Source organism: Oreochromis aureus, linkage group 13 (genome assembly GCF_013358895.1).
Source record: "Oreochromis aureus strain Israel breed Guangdong linkage group 13, ZZ_aureus, whole genome shotgun sequence".
NCBI classification, from domain to species: Eukaryota; Metazoa; Chordata; class Actinopteri; order Cichliformes; family Cichlidae; genus Oreochromis; species Oreochromis aureus.
Window position 1 is genome coordinate 27,998,658 of NC_052954.1, and position 17,860 is coordinate 28,016,517.

The 17,860-nt window shown below is 40.6% G+C and overlaps 1 long non-coding RNA gene across 1 annotated transcript; it reads left to right on the forward strand.

Moving 5' to 3' along the window:
- Positions 1 to 7,808: 7,808 nt before the first annotated feature.
- LOC120443441 lies at positions 7,809 to 12,784 on the forward strand. Its single transcript, XR_005615432.1, has 3 exons — positions 7,809 to 7,941; positions 11,092 to 11,293; positions 11,441 to 12,784. It is a non-coding gene; the product is annotated as an uncharacterized LOC120443441 (long non-coding RNA).
- Positions 12,785 to 17,860: the final 5,076 nt, after the last annotated feature.

Sequence of the window (17,860 nt, forward strand, 5' to 3'; positions counted from 1 at the left end):
TACGATGCCTCTATGTAATTTGGAATTGTGATGAGTTGGGAATGCATCCTATATCTTTCATCAGTCAAGGAAATCTGGAAAAGCAAATATAAATATAACTGTGTGTAAGTTTGCCAAGGCAACCTGAACCACCATTTTTCCTCTTTCCATGATCTGGTCTTCTCTCCCTGTGGAGATGTGTGTGATGTGCTTGCAATGCTAGATAGAAATCTGAGAGAAACTGTGCCATCCTGACTCATGGCAGAGTGTCTGATCTGTATCTGGTGCTCAGTTACAGGAAGCCTCTATGTTTTCAGATGCATGACTGGAGACGCAGCTGGAAGAAGGGCGTGGCAGTTTCCCCTTTTGGACCGCAGCTATCAAAAGCCACAACTGGGTTAAATCCCATAACAGAATTATGGGAGGTGTTTAACTATTAACTGGACAAAATACAATGTTATATTTGACTCCAGGAAATACTGATGTCCTTATTTTACTCTTTCTGATGTTTAGGAGACAAGTTAATTCATTCATTGAGACAATAATTTCTATGTAAAAGCTACACTAGAGGTTTTGAAAAACTACGTACACCCTTTCTGCTTCCATAAGAATTAGGATGGTAAGTAGCAGCCAGGTGCTGCTAATCAAATGCACTTGGTTTGTTGTTCATCAGAAAGCATGACCACCTCTATAATGGCAGAAGTTTTAGTAGTTTGTTGGTCTGGATCAAGTGTGTGTTAACACAGTGCTACAATCTTTCCTGCAGTAGATTCACTCCAATGTCAAACTGCGCAAAGCTCGGAGAAACTGAAAAAACCCCAAGAGCTCCAACGACAGGCCTGAGTTAGCACTTGAATCTGAACAAACCACAAGACTTCGGGAATAATGTCCCATGGTAGGAATGTTTGATATGTTTCATAATGTTAGAGTCAAATGTGAGGCCATCTGTCTGGCAGCTGAAGCTTGGCCAAAACAGGGTCACACTACAGGATAATGATTCCAAGCACAGCAGTACATCTACAACAAAAGGTCTGAAAAAGAAAAGAATCAAACTGTTGCAAAGCTCAGTCAAAGTCCAGACTTCAACTTGAGTGAAATGCTGTGCTGAGACGTGAGGAATGAATCCCCACAAACCTCAGTGAACTGAAACAATGCTTTAAAGGGGAGTGGGCCCAAATCTCTCCACAACAATGTGAAAGAATGATAAAGTCATACAGAAATTTATTATTTCATGTCATTGCCGCTAAAAGTGGTTGTACAAGCTGCTAAAATCATAAGGTGCAATGAATGTTTCACAGGACTGCATCACCTTGAGTTCAGGTTTCTTCGAATTGGCTATCACTTGCAAAGAGGAGGTTTGAATGCCAGAGAGGACCTTATAAAGGATATGCCATCTAAATGATCTCACACAGATCCTAGAGTGAAAAAAATGGTGCATTTAGAGCAGTTTAAACCCTAATATCACATTTAAGGAGGCTACTAGTCAAATGTTCAAGAACCTGTTTCACACCCCAAATATTTAGCTTTAGGATATGAATTTAAGCAGAACAGCTTGTTCTGTAAGAAAAACATCTTTTTTAAAGGTACCGTTTGACATCGAGACAGAAATCAGAGAACAAAATGCAGCCACAAGGGGAAGGTAACTCATGAAATTATGCCAATTCAGTCTGCTGTCTGTGGGCTGCCAAAATGAGAGCTGAAGGCAACAAAGCGTATTAAAATGCAAGTTATTACAAAATACTTCTTCAGTGAGTAACTCCTGGGATGAATAGAAAGTCTCAAGTTGATTATGTTTAACAGTGTAAGAGTAGCGCAGAGGGTGGATAGCATTTTAATGTTCACATTACTGCTTCTGAGACAGTGCATCTATTCATTTATGGACACATTAAACTCAATCACATCTTTGTCACAGTGTCACAGCAGTTCAGTCAAAGCACCTTGCTTTGCTAACGCTCTCAAATTAGAATTAAATTAATCTGTTTTTGCTGAGCAATGAGGTTCCCGCGACAGCAAATTACCCATTTACACTCATCTGAGCGCTTATCAGATCTGTGTGAAACCCACACTGAACCAGGGAGAGCCTGGACTGTGCACAGACTGCACAATGATCTCTAGTTTGAAGAATCACTTCTCCTCTGGAGAAACATGGTGCTGATTACATAGGGCCTGCTGGCTGCTGATAGCGAAAGCCAATACATCACATTGCCATTTTATTCTGACTGTGAGAGGTCCACGGAGCGGGGCGACACAGTGGACAGCAGTGCTGCACAATGGCTACAAAATAAATGTTTACTCAAGCTGTCATATTTTGAAATCCCATCATCTGCTGAGTGCAGCAGCTCTGAATTATTTCGGTGACCTGCACTGAGAAGTTCAATGCCCTCATTTGTATTCACAAGCAGAACTGAGAAAAATCCATTCTGAGTCGGCAAAAACAGCTTAAAGCACATGATTGCCATGCATTTGTTTATTGGGGTACAAAGTACAGGCATAAAGCAACATACAGGAGGCTCAAACAGATTAATGCAATTGTTTCTTTTAGCTTTAGGATGTTCTTTTATTAAGCAGTAAATTTGGAGCATTTCAGACTTAAAAATTCAGCCCTGCTAATCATGTTTCTGCTGGTAAGAAATGAAAGTCATTTACTTTCCTCTGTGAATCACTTAGGGGCATGAGACTGGTGAGCGAAGTGGATCAAATATAGACGTATGAAAGCACAGCAGCACCCATGTTCTGTTAACCTCTGCTGCTGCAGAAGAAGAAAGGGACAGAAAAGGGAGCAACCCAGAAAGTGGGCTGTGAATCAGCCCACTGCTGCGAGATCATTAGCGAACAAGTGCCATGCCAGTATCAGCTCACTGAATGAACAGTGACAGTGGAGCAGACGAGTCACTCTCCAGTTACTCTCCCCAAGAGAGCCCTCCACTTCCATTCACACAACCTGAACAAAGGCTAAATTAGTCCCTGGACGACTGTCTTGGGGCTTTTTTTGGGGGGGGGGGGAGAAGCCCGCTCAGGCGCACTGAGTGCAGAATGACTTCCTTGTGAGCTCTACCACCGGCCTAGATTAGACATTTCCGCCTGCCTTTTTAATCACTTGTTAATTAGCAGCGCAGCGACTGGATGAAGTCATTAAGGGGTTCACTGGCAGAAGTAATTAATCAACACCTCACAGCTTGTTTAATATGCTGAAATCAATACAGCCATTGTTTCTCTTCGGGGTCTTTTATTGAATTTCCTTCTTCCAAGTCCCAGGTGAGCTGATTCAATACTTGTAATTTCACTTATACTTTTTAATGTGATCAGTTTTGTTTCTCTGTTGGTCTCTTTGCTCCAGACTGAGATATCACAACTCCATGCCATAATTTTTTATGTTTTTCTCCCTTTCTGGTCAGTTTTCACATTATATTGATTTCTTTGTGGCAGTTGGCATTTGTTCTCCTATGACCAGTCACACACATAGACAGGTCTGCTGGCAGCACGGTGGCATATTCAAGAAAGAAAGCTTATTAAAAACATTGCTTTTGTCAGTAATGCTGTAAAAAAACTGTGAACATAAAGTGTAATTGAAGTCCATCCATTTTCTCCTGTTTATTCAGGTTCTGGTTGCAGTTTAAACAGAGACAACGCCTGCTGCTCATCTGGGCGGACACCAAGGTGTTCCCAAACCAGCTGAGGGACATAATCTCTCCAGTGTGTCCTGGGTCTATCCTAGGGCTTTGTCCTGGTAGGAGACGTAGCAGACCTTTCAGTATTCTGCATATCACAGAAATGGCAGGTTGTGAGTTGATATCTACTAAAGAACAAATATAAAAACTCTTTGTATATGCAAGCAGGGTGAGCCTCTTTGCAGATTTTAGGTCATAAGGTAAACAACCTATATGCTGTACTTCAGGATCACTTATTAAGGTTTGGAGAAAACAAAATTGTTTTTAAATTGTTTAAAACAATCATGAAATAACATTGTTTCTAGGAATCTATATTTGTTTTTGAGTGATTGCCCATTATGATGTGGACAAATAAAATATTTCTGTTTGGACTGAACCCCTGCTGTGGCTGTTGTCCCTCCTTGGCAGGGGGGAAAAACAGGGGAGTCACTTTATATGTTATATCTTGGTTACCTCTAGGTCGGGGCGTAACATTGGCGCAACATTTAGTAGAGACGTTCAACCCTCATTTCATTCCCAGGACATCAAGTGCTATTGTTTTGTCAAAGCGACTGGCATCTCTTGGAAATGCACAAGCTGTCCTTTGACGTCGGTGCCTGAACACACCAGTTGCTGCAGAGTGTGAACTGTCCTGCATGCTCCAAAGACAAAGTAAGCATAAAAGGAGGCAGGAAGGAAGGTGTAAGACTGTCAGCTAGGAGGATATAACTCTTATCCTGTTTGTGTTTTCTTCTCAGCTACATTTGTTTTCAATTGGTGATTATTATTATTATTATTTTTTAATTCAATGTTTGGTTAGCTTAAGGCACCAAAACCTTGGTTACCTTGGTGACCAGTCCAGGTTGTATCCCGCCTATGACTCCATGACAGCTGGGATAAGCTCCAGTTGAACTGGATAAGTTAAGAGTTAAGAAAATAAATTATGGTGGAAAATAAAATAAAATCTTGAAATATTTCAGTATACCGTAAGACACCTAAATCATGAATATATGCCATGACATTGAAATATACTTACTATAAAAATATTTTTTAAGTTGTAATACATTTATTACCTCATGTTTAGTTGCTATTTTGTATTAAAAGTTAATTGAAAATCTTTTTTTAAATAAAAAAAATCACAACAAATCTATTATTATAGTTTTTATGATGAGTCTTAATAGAACCGTCATTTTTGACTGGGAACACAAAATGAACACAACATGAGGGTTAACCGCTTACATTCAGAGTCCAGTCTGAAACTCAAAGAGTCTTCTTGAGAGCGACTGTAGTCACTCTGAGTAGGATTGTGACTGTTGTGACTGTGGAATCACACTGTGGTCAAAAGTGGACGCCAAGATGTTGAAGGTGTCAGTCCCTCCTATTTTCATTCTAGGCTGACTGAACCATCAGGAGTCAGCTGTTCATGTTCTTGATTTCCACTAGCCAAAATTAGCATACTAGTTTATATTACAGTGAATAGGGCATGAATAGGGAAAGATGTTGAAGAGATGTGTGCACAAATATTAGGTCTTTGGCAAATTTCTAAAGAAGACGAATGCTTGATGTAAGTGTTTCTAAACCTGACTGATGTGCCATAACTAGCTGTTTTAATTTCTGTATGACTTCAAATGGATTTTCCTTCATCTAAGTCACATTTTTGAAGCGAGAAGAGTTTGTAGGACGTCGTCCGATTAATTAACTCGGTGTGGTAGCGCAGGTCAAGCTTTTTTACAGCAGAACATGTAATCACATTTTTTGGGCAGACAAATCTGATAAATTAGGGGATCAGAGTTAGAGCTACTCATCTACCAATTGGAGCCTCAGCGGTTCCTCTGGGAAAATACTGAACCCCAAATTATCCCATTGGAGTGTGAGTGTGTATGTGAATGATAGCCAAGCCGTTGAGGTGTAGAAAAAAGGGTTTGTGTGAATGTGTGTGTGTGACTGAATGAATGAGGCTTGCGGTAAAAAGTGCTCAGTTAGAGTATAAAAGCCTTGTATAAGTACCAGCCCAATCACTGTTTCCAAATGTTGTGCATTAAAACGAGCTGTTAGAGGGTAATCTAAGGCATCCAGATGTGAAGACCTGCAGGCTGACACTATGGAGCTTTCAGTGCTTGTTAATGGGGTTTTTTGTCTTAAGCTACTGACTGAAGAAAACGGCTGAGAACACGTTCTCTCTGTTGCAAGAGGACGAAGGGTCACATGCATTCACACACTAACTCTCAAGGGCTTTTGATTGTAACTGTTTTAGGGGGGGAGAGCGTGCTGTTCATGTGTGGCTCTGAAGGAAGAGGAAGCGTTACCGGCCTCACTTCCACCACCCAGATTTCTGTAGATATTCTGCTGATTTGAGCTGGCCTGCTTCCAGTCACAAGGCCACTTATCTTGCATTTCCTCAACGTAAACAGTTTGCAGAGCATGAAAGGCTTACTGTAAGACAGCAGCATTCCCGTAATTATTCTCCCATCTCAGTTTACCCAGTATCTCTGGCAGTGCAGAGTAAGGGTTTGCTGGGATGAAGAGGTCAAACTCTGATGAAGAGTTTTCACTGAAGACCCTGAGAGAGTCACTCACAGCAGCAGAGGTGCTTAAAAAGCACGAGAATCAGATGTTTAAATTGTTTTATGTCAAGCTCTGAGCAGGTGGCTGTGAATTCTCATCTCTCTTGCTGAATCAAGCTCAGTATATTACTGGTTTAACGTTTCTTCTTTCCTCCCTCAGGCTGGTTTGTCAGAAAATACTGCAAAGAGGAAGTGAAATGCATGGTCTGTTTTTAAAGACACAAGAGCATTTCCTGTCTTCACAGTATTTGTTCTAAGTAGTATTTCAAGAACTTTCATGTTAAAGCTCTGGCTCATGGAATAACAACAGAAAGCAGGAAATGAAACAGGTTTTCACATTCATTAAGACAACTGGATTAGAATAAATAAGACAGACTTTGTTCTTGCAGAAGTTTTGACTCTTTCCGGTAGATGAATAGGAGAGGTCGAAGCATTCTCGCGCATCACCCTCTTGGTTTTTCCCAGATGGGAGAATGGGTAGACAGAAGGATAAGAACAAATTTGCCATGATGACTGGGAGAGAAGGCACAGAGGACATGAAGAGCCCTTATTGAGAACAAAATTCCAGAAATGCCAGGGTGGTGGTGGGGAAAGGTGTAACACAGTGGTCATGAAATGCTATTTAGACGAATGCAAACCAAAGATAAAATTTATAAATAAAGATTTTTTTAAACAAAAAAGAGAGAAATAAGATTGCAAGAAGAAGGAAAGGGATGAAAGTCAGAACATCAAAGGGTACAGACTGAAAAGAGGCTGCGACAGCATTGTGGCTGATAGAAGTCACAGCATGCATGAAGAGAAACCAGGTCAGCTCTTTAAATACTCTGAACCACAATCAGCCCCGATGACAACCAGCTGGCTAGAATTTCTCTGGTCCAGCCACGAGTGAAATGATCCAACAAGGCCGACTAAGGAGAGACATCACAGCAGAAAAGTGAAAAGTCTGTGACCGGTACCACGTTCTCCTCACGGATGATGACACGTCACACTAAACACACGTTACAGACTGAAAGAGACACCATGGCAGATGTTATGATGCTTGCAAAATCATCCAGCATGACCAGTATGGCAAATCCTCAGACTGTCACACAGTCTGGTCAGAAGTATGCAAACTAGCAGCCCACTGGACAGATTGATATCTCTCAAGTTTAACTGACTCTGGGTTTCACTGTGATGATGGTCCCTTTATCTGAGCATACTGCAGATATATAAGCGCCACTCCTCCTGCTGAAAAGCGCCTCAGTTTGTCTTTGAATTCAGTTTCTTGTCTTTGTCAAACTATTAAATGTATCAACTTTTGTTGCAATTCCCATTTTTATTTGACTAAAATTTTAATGTTGCTGTCTACCACCCTGTACGTGCTGGCTGAACGGGAATAATAGATACAGAAGGAACACAGATGGCCTTGTTAATAACATTTTCTCTTTAAAGCTTTAGATTTTTGTAGAAATCATCCATGTTCCCAAACACAACTGCAAAATTGTCAGTGTCCTTGTGACAGTTTGTCGCAGTGAAACAGAGTTGAGAAAATGCCCTTTAGCCTCATTTTGCAACAGCTGAGAAACCTGACTGCCTGTTTTATGAGGAAGAGCTGCTTCAGTTCAGAAGTTCACTGTGAGAAATTCCTCCCACAGTTTTTGTTTTAAATTAATATGCTTCTCTTTTATTCTGAGTTTTCCTAATACTGTTAGGTGATCTGCAGGCAGTGATGTCCAAACATTTCACGAGGCTGTGGAGCAGCTTTTTAACAGGTACACAATACCTTCGTTTATTATTGCTGTAACAGTATAATCTGGGAGAAAGACAGTTTGCTGACGCGGCGGGATGAAACTGCTGATTACCGTAGTCTCATATCGGAGTTGATTGATTTTAGTTTTTCTATTTTGTTATTGGATCAGGGCTGCAATTGATTCTGTTGTGTGGCATTTATTTTCTCAAAATGTCTATCATGAATTAAAAAATATAAAGGTATAATATTATTGTTTAATCTGACCAAGAGTCCAGACTAAAACGATACTCAGTTCACTTGCTTAAAACACAAAGAAAAGAAAAATAACTCAGAAATTGATGTGATTATTTCTGTAAACACACTCATTTTCACTTCTTTCAGATCCAGTTTTTCACCACCAAGTTTATTTTAATTTGGTAAAAACTATGACCAGAGAGAAAAACTGTTCTAGTTACCTGAAATAATAATGAGTAAAACTAGATTTAGACAAGAACTATCTGAAATAAACTAACTATGGTTTGTTCTCCGTGACCATGAGTCTGTTGCCATAATTACCTCCATATTATTATAAAACAAATACTAAGATGAACACTGAAACTAATAAAAACTAAACATGACTAAACTGAAAGGAGCAAACTTACTGTTATCAATGTAAACTAGTCAAATATGTTTTAAATAGATTTCACTGACTAATGTAACACATGCATATACAGGATGTTTAATATAAGGTATGGCCTCCGGACACTTGTGCTGTCCACGAACAGACTGTGACTCAGTGCAAGCAGTCACAGACTGCTCGTGGACTACACAAGTGTCCGGATCTGTTTTTCAGGAATTGCTCTCCATTCCTGGAGAAGTGCAGCCTGCACACATCCAGACATGTTCAGCTGGAGACATAGTGGGATTAAAAGCTGGCCAAGGAAATGTCTGGATATCCTCTGTATAGAGGTGCCAATTGTCCTGTTGAAGCAGGTTGGACCACCCACCCTTGTTACCTCTGTCAGATCAGATATGGTGCTCTCATACAAGTCTGCAACTTGCAACACTCTAGCATGTCTAAAGGCCGTCTCGGTCAGCTTTAATCAGTTGTGGCACGATGATATTGTTGTGCATACAAAGTTTTTTTGTTCTTTGAGATCACGGGCTTGGGAACTCAGTAAACTGAACTGATTCTGAGTTCGTGTTTAGTGAACAAATGATCAATCCTGGCACTGACTACATAACACAACATAACACATAATATTTTGAATATGTAATTTACATATAGCCTCAGCCTTTAAAGCAAAGCGTGAATGCCAGTTTGAAATAATAATCAGTCAGCAGTTTGTTCTTTATAGTTGCAGCACCTGGCTGACTCGCTAATGCAGCTCATGAAATGCTGCTCTGTTGTGGACGATCTGCAAAATCTAAAACGTTGCTGAACTAAAAGCTCTCTCCGTCCAGCTCCTCGTACTCTGAGAGAATAATTGATCTGCTCTGGAGTTTATTATCAGGCGTTTCTGCTCGCTGGCTGTCCAAATATACTGAAAGCTGGAGAGAAGAGTGGAGGAGTTAATACTCTTGGGAAAGGTGCCTACAAAAAAACAGGCAAAGAATTCAGAGAGAAAAAAGACTGAAAGGGAAAAGAATGTAGGGAGAGATGGAAAATGTTGCTTCTGTGTTTATATGTTTGTGGAAAAAAAGTTTTAAGGGAATGAAGAATAGGTTGGATAGCACTGAGTGTGGCATCCTCAGTTAAACTGCCCTGGAGGGAGCAAGACTCATATTAGAAACAGCGAATTAATGCTTACAAAATCTCCTTTGATGAGGTTTAAAATAAAATAAAAAAAAGCAGAAGAATGAAACGAGCAGGAAAAAAAAGGAGCTGCATGAGACAGAAAGAAAGAGGAGGATAAAGAGAGAAAGACCAGCAGCTGCCTCATATTCTCCTTTAGTTGATCTCCAGCGTGTCGCGGAGCTTGCTTGCCCACTTCATTGCTTGCAGGTGTAATAACACTAACTGATCCAGGGCTGGGCTTTTGGAGTTCAGCATAAGCAAGCAGAGAAGATATGTCTACACCCCTCTCTTCTGGAAAACAGCAACTCAGCTGTGGTCTGCAGACATTTAAAGGATCTCAGCTGGTAAAATGTCTCATATTGCCGCCTCTTCATCGTCCATTAACAGATGAGCCGAGGTGCAGCCGCCATTCCTGGCCTGCTTTATTATTATTTATTATTGTGTTTTATGGCTTTTCTGCTGCATTAAATCATGTTAGGAGCCCTCGGTCGGACAGACGTTTGAAAGTATGTGATCATAGGCACAGTTTGCTTGTATCATTAGCAGTGTAATGGTTTAGTCCTGTTTTTGTGTGTTTGAGCCATAGATGAGCCATAGGTCAAGTCTAAGGACAAATTCAGAGGTTCGGTGACTTGTTTTAAATCTTATATTTAAGATCAGAATGTCCTGTTATGATTCTCTCTTTTTTTTAAACCATCAATCATAACCTGCAATAAGATGCAGTTAAGAAAATCTGCAACTCTTAAATTTAAATCCCATGTAATTACAGTAACTCAGGCATGAAATGCTACAAACTGATGTAAATCAGCTAATCTCATAACTATTTAACTGGTGTAAAGTGAAGTAAAGGTAATTTAAACCAGATGGCTGCCGACTCTGGGTCACTGGGGGCTCTCATTTCACATCTGCTCTCCTGGACCAAATAGAAACAGATGTTATGAGTTAGAATAAAGCTACTATAGAGATGTTTTGTCCAATAAACCCTCCAATCAAACACTCACGGCTGATAAGGAACGAGGGTCTGGAAGATGATTTTTTCTTTAAAGATTTTGTATTCTCATTCTTACCAGATGGCTTTTCTCATTATGCAGGATAAAGCAAACACTGCGTCAAACTGTGCAGCCCGGCAGGCCTGCAGAGACTCTGTGTTCCCCAATAAACACAGAAAACCACAGTATTTTTTATTATTGTGACTAAATGATTGAAGCCAAATAGAAATTCCTCTCAGTTTAAGAGATTTTCAACCTCAGTTATTGATGTGAACTGCTGTTGCTTGCGTTTCTGTCCATAGGAGGTGTAAAAAGGCACATGATGATAATAATTACCATAATTTCCAAAATCAGCATCATGTTTTATTCATTAGAGTAAAAAAAATTGTGTTTGCTGAGCTCACAGAGGAAAAAGCAAGAGGCTGCAAGTGTTTCTGCATCCAGAGGAGTCGCCCTCTGCTGGTCTTTCTGTGGGGACTGGTTGTGTGACAATCACCACAGGAGGAAGGACAGGACACACACAGGAAGACGAAAATCCAACACCTAAATCATTATTTCACAGGATTGATGGTGGTCATACACAAGAAGGAAGCAAGGATAAAGTACATGTGAGTGCAGTGAACTGAGAAATCAGTTTGAAATGATTTACTGTTGCCTTCCTGTTTTTTCATAGCAGTCTGCCTATTCTCATCAGACATCAACAAGACATTTTCACCCAGTGAACTGCTGCTCACTGGATGTTTTCTCTTCCTCAGACCAGAGATGGTTGTCTGGGACGAATCTCAGAAGATCAGCAGTTTCTGAAATACAGCACCAACAACCACGCCCCATTCAAAGTCACCTAAATCACTTTTTTCCCCACTTTTTCATCCCCAGTTTGGACTCCAGCAGCTCATCCTAATCATGTCCATGGAGTTGTCATTTGAGCCATGTGATTGGCTAATTACATAATTGTGTTAATGAAGAGTTGAACTGGTGTACCTATCAAAGCTGCCATCATGGACATGGATCATTGTTTTGGGTTGGCTAACTCGCTCTCTGAGTGCTTCCTCTTCCTCCCTCTCTACTCTGTTATACGCTTGTTCACACTGTCATCTCACAGAGCCTCAAACGCTCCAAACGTGCACTTAGTGAGTTGTCGACTTCACTAATTCACACAATTGCTTTCAGCAAAAGGCAAGCTTCTGGGTTACCCATCCCCAATAATTAGATTAAATACTTAAGAAACAGACTGACACAAAATGTACACAAACACCCACTTTAATCTAAGACTTTTTCAAGAAAACAACACTGCTTTTCTTTGATGAGGAATGAATGTGTATACAGTCTGGTAATGACAACTGTAAGTGTAGCCACGCCCCTTATGCCCTAATGACGTTTTTTTTAAACATACCAAGCTATAAAACGTCCTCAAATTCAGATACCTCCACATCTGTAGGATGAAAAATGAAGAGTTAATAGCCTCTTTGAAGAATTTCCTGTCATGTCCAGAATTAGCCAGTGTGGTTTTATCAGTTTTATCTTTTATCTGATTTGCAAACCCTCATCTGTGATTGGCCCTGCAACCCAAGCGCTAATCAAACGTTTGGGCTCTTTGCTGCACTGCATCCTGATTACAGAGGCCTCTGTGCTGGCTGTGATTGAATTTGTCCACCTTCTGTGCGTCATGGCGCCTCGGCCTAACCATCCCTTGCTGACGTATTACAGTACCTGTGCTTCCTGATACAAAATACAGCAAAAAACCCACCAAATTAAGTCAAATCTCTTGTCATTCTCACACCCTGAAAAGCCACCAAGTGGGCTGGATTTGATTATTCGTCATGGTGGTTAGAACAAGGATGGTGAGGACTCTTTGCCTCTTTTAAATCTGCAGGAGAGAGCAATCACAGAGGACAGATTACATTTTCATACCTGATACAGATCAGAAAAGTCTGAGCTGAGCTGTGAAATTCAGCATAAATTTCCTCTGCTGGAAGAGGATTTAGAAACAGCCAGCAGACCAGCCTGCAGTGTGTAAAACTGAAATCAAACACTAAAATATGATCCTCCGAGATCCAGAGATTTGGATGAGGGAGAAAGAGGAGAATACACTTCAGATACTACGCTGCCAAAAAGTCACATCAGCTTTTATTGACAGGGATCAAACAGACTCTCATATGAAGCTGAAGATACTCCGTACTGTACTTTTTGCTTGGTTTTACACACTGAGGAGACCATTTGCAGTAACACTAATGGAACTGCTTGCTGAGAAAGTGATGGTCCACTTGGTCCAAGGGAGGAATAAAGAAGAAACAAGTGAAAATAAACCAAAACTCAATGAGGAAATTTATGATTTAGAAGAAAATTGAGAAACTGAGCGATAAGACGTCAGAAGGGAAAAACAAGGTGGAATGATGTGTGCAGACATGAAACGGGATCAGATTTAGGGCATTTTCTCAATGAAGTGTGTATAATCATCAAGTGTAATGACAGTTTCAGACAGGAAATTAAAGATGCAGTGATAAGAAAACTTTTAAAATCCAGCATTAGGAGATGTTTTCTCAGCTTTACTCCAAAATCATATCCAGGAGGTTCAGCATATTTATCCATGTTCTGATGGTTCATGCATATTCATATATGCATTTTATATCACTTGAACATAAAGATTAATCTTATGCAGCTGTTTGGAAAAGCTTTGATTTTAGACGTGAAAAGAAATAAATGTTAATGTGCTGCTGCTTAAATGTTCAGAAGGCTCAGCACCCGGCACAGATTTTACTAATCCTCCCAAACAAACAAAAAGCTTTTACTCATGATCAACTTTAAGGCATCGCTGCTTCTTTCAGTGGGGAGCACAAGTACAAGAATACTGCTGTAGTTATCTGCACATCAATATATGAAACACTGAGGTTTGCGAGTGCTCAGGGTGGGTATGTGGATGTTCATTGGTGTACTTATGGCCTGCTATCACATTATGTGATCTGCTGCACATCTGCAGTTCTGTAGATGTAATTGCCAAATGTGGGCAATGAATTTTTGATTGAGTTTGAGTTTTGAAGGAAGTAATCCATAAGTGCTCAGATTAAAGTGTATGGATTCGTAATAACTTAGTGAGGACAGGACTCAAATTCAGGATGACATCCAAGTATTTTTTTAAACTAAAGGTCTCTCTGTCTTTCACACACAATTTAACACACAAAGGAGAGAAAAGGGTGAAGGTGCTGTAGGTCCTTGAGTGTTAGATCAGTGGATAAAATATATGAACACAGTTGGTTAGAATGAAAGCATTCCTATTCTAAAAATGACGTGAAATTGCCCACAAAGGGAATGTCTCCATTCCCGCAGTATACCTTTAACCAAATACTAAGCTTGCAATGGCAACTGAAGTAAAGCCCTTCACAATTACACCAAGATATAACTAAAACTTACCTCCATGTGTTGCCCATGATAAGTGCCCTGGGTGAACACGAAAGCCCAGCGGCAGGAAAGCCCCGATGCCCGACCTATGCAGGTGGGAATCATCCAGGAGCTCTGGGGGAACCCTGGGAGAGGACCAGCCACCTGGAGGTTTGGTGAGTTATAGATCAGCATCTGTGTTGCCATAGCGATCTTTAAAGCCGATGCTAATTTTGCAGAGGAGTAAATATGCTGTGTTGAATCATTGGCACAGAAACAGATGTAGAAAAAACAATCACCGGTGTGGCTGAAGCAATGCCCTTGTAATGAGACATTTCCAAAGAAGGAGAAACCAATAAAAGAAGGAAGTAAAAGACAAAATAAAACAGGAAGTAAGTGAACCTAAACATAAGAGTTTAAAACCATACAGGACTCAGTACTAATCTGACCCGACCCTGAGCTCTTATCTTATCCTTTAGAAGGGATACTTTTAATTCTCAGAAATGCTCATTCAGCCTTGAAGAAAAAACAAATCAGAATTTCTTCCTCTAAAATTTATAAATGTTTGTCCTCATGTTTGTTTATTTGTATTTAATGAATCTGTTTATTATTCCAGTTTTTTTCAAGCTAAGAGAAGAAGAGGTGGCCCATTAGAGGTCGCACATCCTCACGTGTGATTTGTCCCTGGGGATGATCAAGGACATGAGATGCCAGGCAGTTAATCACAGCCTTTATTTATGCACTATGACACCAATCTTATGGCGTGTTTAGAAAAAGGACAAAGACACAGAGAATCAAAATCTCACGGTGCTGCAGCGACACTTCGAACTGCAATCTTTGCATTTTGATTTTCTTTTCTTCTTCTCCGAGTCGGGGTGATGAAATCCTCTGCCACAGCTCTCCAGGGCCTCTGCAGTCACACCCTCGTTTTCCTTCCTCTCATTTTTATTAACACATCGCTTTTCCCTCCCTCGACTGTCTTTGCCCATCTCTCTCCTGCCACATCTCCCAAACTCCATCATTTCCCCTCTGCGCTCAATTTGCCTCCGTTTTTATTCCCCTCCCTCATTATTCCTCTTCTCCCTAAAGGATGCAGAGAATTAGAGCACAACTTCCTCCCCCAGAAACACAGGCTCGGTAAAGCTTTGAGTTTCAGAAGCAGCTCGATCAGAACTCCCTCTACTTTCAGAGCACTTCAGCTCTTTGCAGCAGTAAATTGCCTTTCCTTGCTCTTTGTGCACTGCTGTGCAGAAAGAGCTTCATGGTGAAGTTAAGATGCCGGCACTGCGGTCGGCAAACTTCTCAGCGGGTTGCGCTTTTGAAGAAGCATTATTTTTTTATTATAATTGTAACCATAACATCACATCCCCTTCCAGATTCCCAGTGCTGTTAAGATTTAATGACATTTTGCATTTCAGATAAAAATCCATTCACAATAGTTTGGAGAATCTTCAAAGGCACACATCCTAAATAGAGTATTTCTTGGCTGGTATGGTGGCGTTTAAACATCAACAAACTTATTTCCTGCTTTTTAGTGAATTTAGCTGGAAAGTGAAGAGATGTGGATCAGAGCAGTGACTCACTCCCTCCACGGCCACCATCCTTCAGTGAGCGGCTTCCCTCCTCTCACTGTTTCCAGCTAGGAAAAAACTCAAATGAAACTCAGTTTGTTTGTTTTTTATTTTAAACTTATGAAACATACACATATGAAAACATACACGACTATCTGCACTGCTAATATGATTTCACAGTACTGTTTTTGTTCCACAAAAGGCACGCAGTCAGGCATGAAAATTTCCCTTCCTTTCTTTTTCCTCCATTTTCATTTTTTCTTCTTCTTTAATAAAAGAGCAGCTGGACTGATCTTGTAGTCAGAGTGCTGCAGGGTACAGAAACATTCAAGGATTCAATTAGACATTTAATAACCTTTTCTTCTTCTTTTTTTTTATGTCCAGACGCCTGTTGATGCCAGAAGCTTTCTGTCGCCAGCACAGGCTTAAAAACATGTGGCTGTATTTGTCTGTGTGAGTAAAAGGTGTGTGATGATAAGCAAGAGGTGCTACACTGATTTCAGAGACAGATGAGGAAGCGAGAGCTCCTGGGACGCCTGGCATACAGATCAGCTCATGGGTGCCTGTGTGTGAGAGAAAAATCGCTGCTGCCATCATTTTCCCAGAACTTCATCTGGGCTTTATCATATCGGCTTCCTGGCAGCATCCTGATGATGTCATCCATGAGTCAGGCTGTGGTCAGCCTGACTCCTCCGTTTAGATTTGATCATCACCTCCTTCTGCTTGACTTTAACATCACAATCCGTTAAGCTGATGTTAACTTTAACCTCAAGTTTTGGAGCTATTTTTAGATTTTGGAAGTTTTGTGTCTGATCTGATCTTTGCATTCAAAGGTTAACGCCAAAGCTAGAGAAGCGTCTAGTAGTCTGTAGGTTGCTGAGTCAAGGAAATCTCTAGTGGGTTCTGATCCTGAGGTGTCACATTAATGCAGGTTTTTCAGCTTCCTGCATTTTACCATTACACACAAGGTAGCTTTTGGCACCAAACTGTGCACCAAAAAATACTGGTGATTTTCTTTAGAGACCTAGAAAGTCTGAAATATGCAGTTGGAGGATTGTCAATCAGAAGACCACATTTCCTTTCTGCCTTATTGCTTTTATTAAAAATATTTCCTGTTGCAGCATTAATGATGGTAAAACCTGATGCACAATGCACCATTGGCACATGACATACCTTGTCTTGGAGTTGGTGCCATGGTGCAAGGGCTGCAACTCCTTCCTCCATCTGCTTTGATGCAGCCATAAAGGTCTGATTTGGACCTTTATGTTTTGCACTTTGCTCTCACTTGCTGTTAAGTTTTGCTTATGTATCGGAAGCTACCTAAACAGGTTTAGGAAAATATTGCATATTGAAAAGTGAAAGGTTGGTTTTTGGTCTGTTGCTTCATGGCACAGATGCCAGAGCAGTTTTGAGGCACTGCTGGTTCTGAGAAAACAGCTGTATTTTATACCCTGAAGTTAAACTGTGCAGGTTATGCTTCCAAGCACAAGGCTTCCAGTCTGAGGTCATGCTATGCAGCAGTGGAGTCTGAATGCATCAGGGCTGTGTGTTTCTTTTCACTTTTCACTGAGTGGGCTCGATGCACTGCCGTCCTTAACTAATGAGTCCAGCTCTCGAGCTCATTTGAGGGTCAAATTTTGTGTTGAACATTTCTTGTTTGCAAGCTCTTAGTTATTCCCAGAGTGATGCAGTGAGGCATAAATATTAAGTCTATATCATACTATTTGCAATCAAATTTAATGAACAAAACATCTTCTTGATGCATTCTCAATCATCCAGGAAAGTAAATCTCCAAAAGTTGATTCTGTTCATCTGGACCATCTTACAATGCTGTGATTGCAGCCATTCCCCAACTCTCTGTGAATGGTACTCATGGCCATTGATCAGTGGGCTTTGATCAGTGGGCTTTGATCAGTGGGTTTTGGTCAGTGGTTGTTGATCAATGGTCATGAGAATTTGCATAATTAAGATTAAGGAACTGACCTCCCAGCCCATTGTTCCTTCAGTGGGCTGGTTTCAGTCATTATGCAAATGTACTGTTTATAAGATTGGGGAAACCTGCAGTCAGCTGAGACTGAAGAAGTCACTTGGATGAGTGACGAAACGTTTCTCCCACAAAAAAACAAAACATCTTCTTTTAATCAAATATATGATTATAAAGACATTAAGTAGGAATGCATTCAAAATAATGCTACAGCCCACAGATAGAGGGAGACGGGAAGATCTTCA